Source organism: Mastomys coucha, unplaced genomic scaffold (assembly GCF_008632895.1).
Source record: "Mastomys coucha isolate ucsf_1 unplaced genomic scaffold, UCSF_Mcou_1 pScaffold9, whole genome shotgun sequence".
Lineage (NCBI taxonomy): Eukaryota > Metazoa > Chordata > Mammalia > Rodentia > Muridae > Mastomys > Mastomys coucha.
In genome coordinates this window covers 106282299-106292458 of record NW_022196915.1, presented here as the reverse complement: position 1 = coordinate 106292458, position 10160 = coordinate 106282299, and the positions used below count along the sequence as shown (strand labels likewise).

Here is a 10160-nt window from a genome sequence, read left to right as displayed (position 1 = left end):
CCCCCAGGCGGGAGACCCGAGCGCAGGGCGGGGAGCGCGCCCCGGCTGGTCCCAGTCCGGGCGGGCCGCAGGGCGGGGTGCAGGAAGGTGTAACCGCGTCCGAGCCTGTAGTTCTGGTGCGGAATGTGCGAGGTTGCAAACCCAGGAGGCGGAACCCACACCTCCGCGAGCGCCCTAGCGTGCAGAGCCCAGGTTCATCCCTTGGGTGCCAGGACTCCGCTGCTGTACTTTCACTTTGAGACCCGTTGGGGTCCAGAGGAGCTGAGTGCGAGCGGGCTTCTCGGTGTACCTTCTTAGCCTGCCAGTGATTTTTTTCTTTGGAGGGGAAGGGGGCGGTGATGGGGACGGAGTTGAATTTCAAGTTTACAAGGATGCTTGAACACTTTTTTTTTTTTTTTTGCTACTGAGGATGGTTTTCTGCACTTTGAAAAGCAATCACTTGTCTGTTCGTACTTGTAAAGTTTGTGAGCGTATAAATACAGACATAAGACCGCAAGACCAAACAAAGTTTTGATTTCCCAAGCAAGTGAACAGAACAGTTTTGATTTAAAAAAACAAAAACAAAAACACAACACCTCAGAATAGCCAAGATTATCAGTTTATAGATGCAGCAGGCGCCTTCTCTCTGGCTCCAGGGTTGAGCCTCATGGGCCTTGCCTCTTACTGCTTCTGCCTCTTCTAAAAATATTTCCCATCCCTCTTTTCTTCTTTTTTTTTTCATACCATGAGAAGGAAAATGGATTTTTTTGTTCTTGTTTGAACTCTGGAAAAATAGAAATTCAAAGTTACCACTTTAGTGCCCGCTAGAACTTGAGTCATTTTTATTTTTAAGGAATAATAAAGTTGGAATTGAGAAGAGTCACTGGAAAGGTGCTCTCGGAAGTATTCTTAGTCTCACCTTGCATGAGTTGTAAAACCTGATGCTTCTGGCCACTAGTTGAAAGTCACCCGAGGCCTCCTGCAACTCTTTGGTTTGTCCTCAGAGACAAGACATCAGGGTCAGCTTGACAGTTTCTTACTTGTACAGCAAGAAGGATTTCTCAGCACATTAAAAGCAGGTTTCTTCGTTTTCTTTATTCTGGCTGCTATAGTGATTTACCGGGCTCCACCCTGATGCCCCCACAAGCCCCAACCTTTGTAAAAGAAAATCTTTGAAAAGATACTTATTGTGGCACCTTGGGGGGTCAGTGCCAGGTGGTTCCCTGTTGGCAGCTGCTCTCTGTTTGTTTTAAAGAATGGGCCAGCCAGCAGTGGTGGCGCAGGCCTTTAATTCCAGCACTTGGGAGGCAGAGGCAGGTGGATTTCTGAGTTCCAGGCCAGCCTGGCCTACAAAGTGAGTTCCAGGATAGCTAGGGTTACACAGAGAAACCCTGTCTCGAAAAAAGAAAACAAAAAACAAACAAACAAACAAACAAAAAACAAAAAGAAAAGAATGGGCCAAAAATTCTTCATTTTAGGAAAATGAAAAATTCAATAACTTTATCTAAAAAGTGTATTTCATACGTGTTCTTGAAAGGAAGACGTTTTAATTTTGCTTTTTGGTCTGAAGGTGGTAACCTTTTATCAGTATTATTATTTTTGTCTGTTCTGGCTCCACAGAGGAGGAAAAGTGGCTTCCCACAGTTGTACCTGCTTTGAATTTCCATTAAATCACGGTGCAAAAGAATTAGCTTTATGCAAGCCAGACAGCTGTGGCTCAGACCTTCATCCCACCACTAGGGAGGCAGAGGCAGGTAGATTTCTGAGTTCGAGGCTAGCCTGGTCTACATAGCTAGTTCTAGGATGGTTAGGGCTACACAAAGAAACCCTGTCTGGGGTGGAGGGATCTAAAGAAAGAATTAGCTTTTTGCTTATAAAATTCTTTGGTGAAAAGTGTTCTGTGTGTATATGTGTATAGGTAGCATACACATGCACATGCATATGGGTAGCATGAGGTACCCATGTGTAGGCGTTCTGGGGAGTCAGAAGAGGAGCCCCAGGAAGCAAACTCCAGTCCTCTGGAGCAGTCCACCTCTGGAGGCTATACATTTCTGTCACAGAATTCTGCTAGCCTTTTGTAGCGTTTCTGGATTGTGACCCTTGAAGACAGAGACTTTACATCAGGACAAGAAACTAAAACTCTGCACCGTAGCACCGTTTCTTACTCCTTGCAGGCCATTACTGTAATATTGGGTGTTTAAGAAAAAGCTGGTTGTGACGTTGAGTTGATTTCACAGCCCACTGGTTCGTGGCTCCAAGTTTACCGTATACTAAGTTAGGTAAGTCACTTGGTAAGAAGGCTGGAGTCAATTCAGCATGTCCCGAGGCTTTGATTTAAGGTGTAGCTAAGAAAACTCAGATTTTACATGCTGATGTTTTTATATCCTGCTGTCTCTCCCTTTCTCCAGCTCCTAGACTGCAAACCCTAGTTGTGAGGAGGCTGTGTCCTGGGTAGCCAGGAAGGTGCTCACTAGCACATTAGAAATCTGGGAGACCGTTGTAGTTATTCTGGCTCTGGCTGCCCACCCCTCTGTGTGGCATATGCCCATAGGCTGTTGTGTACTGTCTGGTCTCCCTCCCCCCACCCCTGCTTCCTTGGGAGATACCTGCTCTTGTTGCCCTGTTTGGAACGGTACCCTGGGGGAGTGGTTTGCTGTCTGAGTGGCCTTTCAGTAAAGTTGTGCGACCTAGGTTCCAAGAACACCTCCGGTGAGGCTGAATGCAGATGGAGGTTTAGCACCTTCTGGTCCTGATGTAGACAGGGAGTCTCAGAGGATGTTGTCAAGAAGCGGGTCCCTGGCCTCAAATGGTCAGGAACTCTTGCAGGGCAGGCCCTGAGAACGTTCCAGTAACTGTAACTCAACTCAGGAGACCAGGTGCAGGATTGAAAAGCACCAGGTTTCTGTAGGATGAAGAGGCGGGGAGTCTGTGGGCCGGGTGGGGCTGAGGCCTGGAGTCTGACTAGGTTGGGGATTTTGTTCTTTGGGTTGTCTGTGTTCTCAGGCATAGGTGATGGGGGAAAGTGGGTTCTGGGTATCCACCTAGAAGCTATCAGAGTATTTGAGCAGAAGGTGCCAGGGTAGGGAATGGTGGGGACTCAAGTGTTTATGGACAGCTAAGACAGCCCTGTAGGATTTTCACAGACCACAGTGGCTTGAATTCTGTGACTACTCTATGGCCTGCCATGTGCTTTGCTTTTTATTTTGTTGTTTTGTGCTATGCAAAATAATTGAGGAAAGTTGGGTTATGTTTTTCTCTTAAGTCTTTTCCTCCCCAGGACAAGCAAGTTCTTCACGCTGTCCAGGCTGGCTTTGAACTTCTGATCCTCCTCCTTCTGCCTCCCCAGTGCTTGGATGACATGCCCGGTTGGTTTATACAGTGCCGAGGAATCCAGCTCTTGGCTTCATGAATGGTTGGCTGGCACTGGACCAACTCAGCTGCGGCACCGCCTTGTCTCTCTAAGTCATTTTGTACCTGTGTCTGTTTGTGGTGTTCCTTGTTGCTAAGACTTTGTTTTGCTTGAAAATCTGTGTGTTGTTCCTCTGGCCTTGTTGCTTTCCAGCTGCCCCACTGAGCCACATACCATTCTCCTCCCTGAAAGGCTTTCGTATTTCTTTTCTTTTTTGATAGGGTGGGGGGGAAGGTCAAGATCTTAAATTATCTTTTAAAGATTTTATATATGTGTGCTTGTGTGTGTGCACCAGGAGGGTATATTACACACTTCTCAGATCCCCGGGGTTGGAGTTCTAGGCAGTTGTGAGGGGTTCCCTGTGGGTGCTGGGAACCAAACAGTGGCCCTCTGCAAGAACAGAAAGTGCTCTTTACTGCTGAGCCAGCTCTCCAGCTCCAAGATTTAAAAAATCTCTCTGTGTGTACATACGCATGCAGATGTGCGCATCCTCGTTCATGTTCATGTTGGGGTCAGAGGACCGCTCTCTAGAGTCAATTCTCGCTTACCATGTGGTTGGTAGGGGAGTCATGGGGATTGAACTCCAGGATATCAGGGTAGAAAGTCCATCTTTTTATTTTATTATTTTTTAAGCATTAAATAGCGTTTGGGTAGTTTTATTCTAGTCCCAGATCAGGGAAGGTACTTTTTCTTTTTGTTTTTGTTTTTGTTTTTTTTTTGAGGCAGAGTTTCTCTGTGTATTTCTGGTTGTGCTGGAACCAGGAGAGCTTCCAGTTGCTGGGTTAAAGGTATGTGCTACCTCAGGGAAGGTTATTGCTAACGTTCCATACAGGCCCCAGTTACCTTCAAGAATGCAGGCAGATTGTCACTGTAAATAGGGGCTCCCAGCAGCTGTGACAGTGGCACGGTGGCCTCCTGGCATCTGGATCTGTGCATGTTTGTTCCTCTTGGAGCTGCTGAGCTCTCAATGCAGTTGAGCTGCCTCTCTGGTCCGGTGCACATTTGGCTTAGTTACGGCTTCTGTTGCAGTGAAGAGAGACCATGACCACTGCAATTGCAACTCCTATAAAGGAAAACAATTACTTGGGGCCAGCTCACAGCTTCAGAGGTTCAGTCCATTATTGTCATGGCAGAAAGCATGGCAGTGTGCAGGGCAGCCGTGGTACTGGAGAAGGAGCTGAGAGTTCTAGCTCTTGATCTGAAGGCAGCAGGAGGAGCCTGGGTGTCGCTCGAGCATAGGAGACCTCCACAGTGACACAGTTCTCCAACAAGGCTGCACCTCCTCATAGTGTCACTCTCTTACGGCCACGCCTTCAAACACATGAGTGAGTCTATAGGGGGGGCCATTCCTAGTCAAACAGTCACAAGGTTGATGGGGTTCTTTTGTTGGTTCTTGGCATGCTGCAGTGTGTGTAGCTAGTGATGGGCTAGTAGTCTCTGTCCTAGTGTGGTTTTATGGGGCACACCCTCCAGACCGTGGTCCAGGAGGAGTCTGATGGTCTCCTGCCACCCAGTTTTATTTGGGTGATTTTTCCCGTGATTCAGACTTGCCTGGTTGGAAACTGGTGCCTACAGGAAGCGGGTCCCGCCCCACCCTCCCTGCTAATGCTTTCTGTGTGCCTTAGCTGGGGTGATTATCACTAATGGAATCTTGTGGCTGGCGTGCTTGCAGGAAATAGACCTGCATTCTGTTACTCTGCTGCTGCAATGGAGAATCTGGGCTAGCCTTCAGTCTGTTGATAGTAGTCATTTCTTATAACTTATTTTTACAGTGGGAACTACTAAATGTCTTGGTGTCAAATGGCTTGGGAAAAGGATACATTGTTATTAGAACATCTGACTGGGCGGGGGCTGTGCCCAATCCTGAGTTATGCCTACAGTTTTAGCATTTGGACACAGGGAGACTTCAGAGACCTTCCTCCTGTTTTGTAAGGGTTTGTGGTTAGCAAGAGAAACTGTTGCGTGCTGGAGTGTTGTCTGAGTCAGTGATGGGGACATGGTGAGTTTTATGTGAATGCTTAGCAAATGTGTAGCTAGGGCTAGCCTATTTAAATCTCTTCCTGTTTTTAACTCTAAGGCTTGGAAGGTCTGATATACCTCCCTAGCCTTTGTTTAGTTTTAGTTACTTAGGTTTTGTTTAGCTTTAGTTGGAAACAGCTGCTCAGATTAGATGCACAAGGCTCCCTGTCCCCTGCCTCCATTTCTTCCTGAAGGAAACCCGTATGGGCTTTCTGGGTTGACTTAGCCATCACTCCTTGGCTTATGTGGGCGAGCTTAGAAACCGTGTGCTCTGTAGACTCAGGGTTCTGCAGATGAGGATTTAAGTTTGGTTCTGTCGACTTCTTTACATGTTAGATCTGACAGCCGTGTCTGCACAGTCTGCAGCCTGGGTCGTGGTAGTGAAGTGCAGGCACTCTTCAGAGGTCTCAGGGGTTTGTCCAGATAGACTTCATCAGGTGTCAGGACCTCCTCTTAGGAAACCCAACTGGAGCCAACCTCTGGCTTTTCACCTCCAGAGAGAAGCTGTGATGCTCCCCGGCTGGGCTGCGGTGCTCCCCGGCTGGGCTGCGGTGCTCCCCGGCTGGGCTGCGGTGCTCCCCTACTGGGCTGCGGTGCTCCCCTACTGGGCTGCGGTGCTCCCCGGCTGGGCTGCGGTGCTCCCCGGCTGGGCTGCGGTGCTCCCCGGCTGGGCTGCGAGGCTCCTCTGCTGGGCTGTAGCCCTTCAGTTTGGTCCACTCCTCCTCTCTGGGTCTCTGGACCTTTGTTGCCTTGGTTCTTTTGTTGCTGTCTGCTGGTACCTGGTTTCTGCATTCCAGTCTTTCCTGGCTTCATGCCATTGGATTGCTGGGTAGAGTGTGACCTGGACTCCCCTCCAGTGAATTAGGGTACAAGTTCTTCATAATTACCTGTTGTTGGGTAGTATGAAATGGCATAAAATTGTTGGTTCCCTTCCAGAATTGAGTTTTCAGTCCCAGGGGCTGAGGTAAAGTCTCATGTGTTCTAGGCAAACACTGAACTCCAGAGCTACATTTTGTTTTTTTGTTTAAGACAGGATTATGGATGTAGCCCAGGCTGACCCCAGCTTAGCACCCTGAGCCTGGGGACACAGGTTTGTCCTCTGTGCCCTGCAGCCCTCCTCCAGGGAGATTTGAAGACACTTGTCTGCTATATTCTAGCTGTGTTCTGCTGGAGTGCAGTGTGCACCAGGACTGGATTCCACCCACATAAGCTGTCCTGCCCCTGAGCCTGGAAAAGGTTCCTTTGTGTTGTGATGTTGCACAGTGGTGTCTTGGCGTGAGTGTTGTCATACTTTTGTGCAGGCAGTCAGGAGGCAGCTGGTGTCTTGTGATGAGGTGTTTTTTTTTTTAAATGAAACTCCTTTTGGATGCTGTACCTTCTTGTCTGGTCCTTAAATGGTCCTACCCTTAAAAGCTGTTTTCTGTCCCTTGTCTTTCTGACTGTTTTTCTGGGCCATTGTCTCCACTTTTCAAGGCTACCCCTTCTCCCCCTCCAGTGTGCATTTCTGCTCCTGTATTCTTGGACGCCAAGAGCTTCTGTGATTCTGAGTGTTCCTCATCACAGTGTGCTTCCCCTTTTGCCTGAAGTGTCTGTTTTATTTCCAAGGCATAATTATTTCGGGTCTCTAGTTTTCCCTTTATTGGATTTAGTGGCCAGGATTTTTTTGTTTGCATGTTTGGTGATAGGGGCTACTCTCTAACATTCACTTTTCTTTATGACTGGAAATTGCTAGGACCTCAAGTAATTTTTTCTTCTCTTCTCCTTCCTGTCTGTCTGTCCTCTTCATTCCCCAGGGTCTCCTCAGTATGTCTGAATTAGGGAATGCTGCCCAGGCTGGCCTTAAACTCAGCTTTTTCTTACCTGAGCCTCATGAGTGCTGGTATGTGCCGACCGCCATGCCGTCTGGGGAGTTGACCGTGATGCGTCCTGTCTCTCATCCCTACTGGACAAGGCAGTTGGGAGTGACCTTGTTAAACACCTTTCTGGAGTCTGTTCTTTGTGCTCATTTAGATCTCTTCCATCTGCTGGAAGCCCCTCTCTTCCTAGTCTGCATGGAGATAGACGAACAGGTGTAGACATTCCCTGTGTGGTGTGCCGCCTGGTTAGCAGTCCTGTGCTTCCCTTCCTGCCCTGGAAAGCATCTGCATTTGTTCCTTGAGGTGGGAGATTAGGGCAGTGGCTGGGCTCTGGGGAGGAGGGAGCCCTTTCAGCTGCATGGCTCCTTCTTTATCAAACTTGCCCTAGGTCACTGAACTCATGTACCTCTGTGGAGATATCTCTGTGGGAGATTAGTTACATATTACCTGGCAAAAGCACTATAACGAAGGGTTTAATTTTTGAGGAGAGAGTTCTGTCCATACTGTCTCCAGACAGGAAGCAAATGGATGTTGGTGTTCAGTTGGCTTTCCCATCCCCTCTTTAATCAATAACTGGACCCCTAGGGTGCCACAATACTGCACCTTAATACTTCAGTGTGGGCCTTCACGCCTTTAATCCCAGCACTTGGGAGGCAGAGGCAGGTGGATTTCTGAGTTCAAGGCCAGCCTGGTCTACAGAGTGAGTTCCAGGACTACCTGGGATATACAGAGAAACCTTGTTTCAAAAAACCGAAAACAAACAAACCAACCAACCAGAGTTAAGCCTCTTTGGAATGTCCCTCACAGATGCACCCAGAGATATGCCTCCTAGGTTATTATGCCTCTAGGTCATTTATAGCCTGATCACGGAAGTCCACTGAAGTCCACCTTTGTGCGAGTACCTGCAGTTGCCAGTTTCTGGGATGTTGGGGTTCAGTGCTATGAACTGGTTCTCTCCGCTTTGTCCACATGTAGTTTGTGCTGTCTTCTGTTGTGGCTTGAGACTCCCCAACAAATTCATGTGCTGAGAACTTAGCTTTCAAATTTATGTTTTCATCATGTTGGATGTGTAGTTTTGGGGAAGTAGGGCTAGACAAGACCGTAGTACATCTCTGTGATGGGGCAGATATGTAGGGATAGGAGACCTCTGAGCTGACATGTGACCTCACTGCTACAGCTGCCTGATCCGTGGACTTGCCAGCATTTGAGGCTATGAGAAATGAGCTCGTTTTATAAATTACATGGTCTGCAGTGTTCTGACTCAGTACCAGGACAGGCTTGCATTCTCTCTCCTTACCTGCCTTCTAGCTGGTGCAGTCTCCTGGCTGGCAGGTGAAGCCACTAAGTCTCACCTTTGTCTGGGTGAAAAGGAGGACACGATGCTCCTAGATATGGTCAAGGAGGGCATAATGGCTAGACGCATCTGGATGGGTCCAGAATGAATTGGGCCATGGCAGGAGGGGAGGGGAGGGGAGGGTTGAGGAAAAGAGGAGAGAAGGGGAGAAGGCCAAGGGGACCAAGAGAGCATGTTCCCAGGAGGGAACACAGCCAAAACGGCTGGTTTATATAAGATCAGAGAAGCTGGGGGAAGGGAAGCTAAGCCCAGCCCCTGGGCTGGAGAACTTTGGGATAGGAGTCAGGGTGAGAAGTGCTGGGAGGAGCCCCAGGTACTGAGTGAGACTGCCCCTGAGTTTCTTTGAGACCTAACATTAACCTTGCTGTATTTATATCAATCTAGAAAATTCTAAATCTTTATAATATGCTACCCTTAGTGGGAAGCCTTGCAGGAGGCCCTGATTTTATTGGGTTCTGTACTCATGAGGGCGGTGACTGGGTGATCTGCAGGGCAGCGGGGGAAGGGCAGGTGTTGCCAGGAGGACTCCTGGCTCAGCTGCAAGGAGAGCGATAGTGCTGGCTCTGGGTACCGGGGCTGTTTCCCTCTTGTTTCAGACCATTCCAGGCAGTTAGATTCCGAACATTCCGGGGCGCCCAGTGCAGGGCTGGTAAGTGATAGTGCGTAGGGCTCATTTTTCAGTATGTATATACTTTTGTTTATATAGCTTTGGGGATGGAACAACCCAGGGCCTTGGGAGTGCTAAGTGAGCATTGCTATTTTTGAGAAAAAGCCTTCCCTGAGCTAGAGGACTGGTCTTCTGGTCCGGTGGGGTGTACAGTTTGGGTGGTAGTACTTGCTCTTGTGAGCTGTGCACCTGACTGCTGCTGAGGGGAACTCGCCAAGGGTGTCCAACCTTGTAAACCACGCAGGGGGGATCAGGTAGCTCTGCTTTTGCTGCTGGTCTCAAGCCTGTTATGTGACTGCACAGGTTGACTTGTGTGCCTTCAGGTCTTGAGGCTCTGTGCCAGTCAGCTTGTTCTTCTGCTTGCAGCTAGGCTCATAGTTAGCTGGCTTCTTGGTATTAGGGATTGTGATGTGGATCTCTCCTTATCTTGTTTCTGTCTGCCGAGTTTCACAGGGATTGCTTGAGGCAATCGGAAAACACAGAGGTTTAACATTACAGTTCATAGCAGTAACAAAATTACAGTTAGGAAGTAGCAAAGAAAATAATTTTATGGTTGGGGGTCACCACAGCATGAGGAGCAGCATTGAAGGGTCGCAGCGTTAGGAAGGAAGGTTGAGAACCACTGCGTTAGGCCCTTCTTGGGCCGGCTCCCTGAACTGTCAGGTATTGTCCAGAACGTGCTGTCACAACAGCGACTACCAAAGACTCCTTACTGCCGGGCTCCCCTCTCTGTGCCCTCTGATTGTGGAGCTAGGAGGTGGGGTTGCAGTTGTGTGAGGTTTCCAGGTGTGTTGCTGCCCCTAGGACCACACGTGGAGAGCCACTGTGTTGGGAAGCTCAGCATCCTAAATCCCAGTCCTTGCTGTGGAGTCTCTG

General features: G+C 48.7%; 1 protein-coding gene across 1 annotated transcript in view; it reads left to right on the top strand.

Moving 5' to 3' along the window:
* The window catches only part of Stk24 (serine/threonine kinase 24), a 99729-nt gene that overhangs the window by 735 nt on the left and 88834 nt on the right, over positions 1-10160 (top strand). The gene's annotated exons all lie outside the window — the stretch shown is intronic.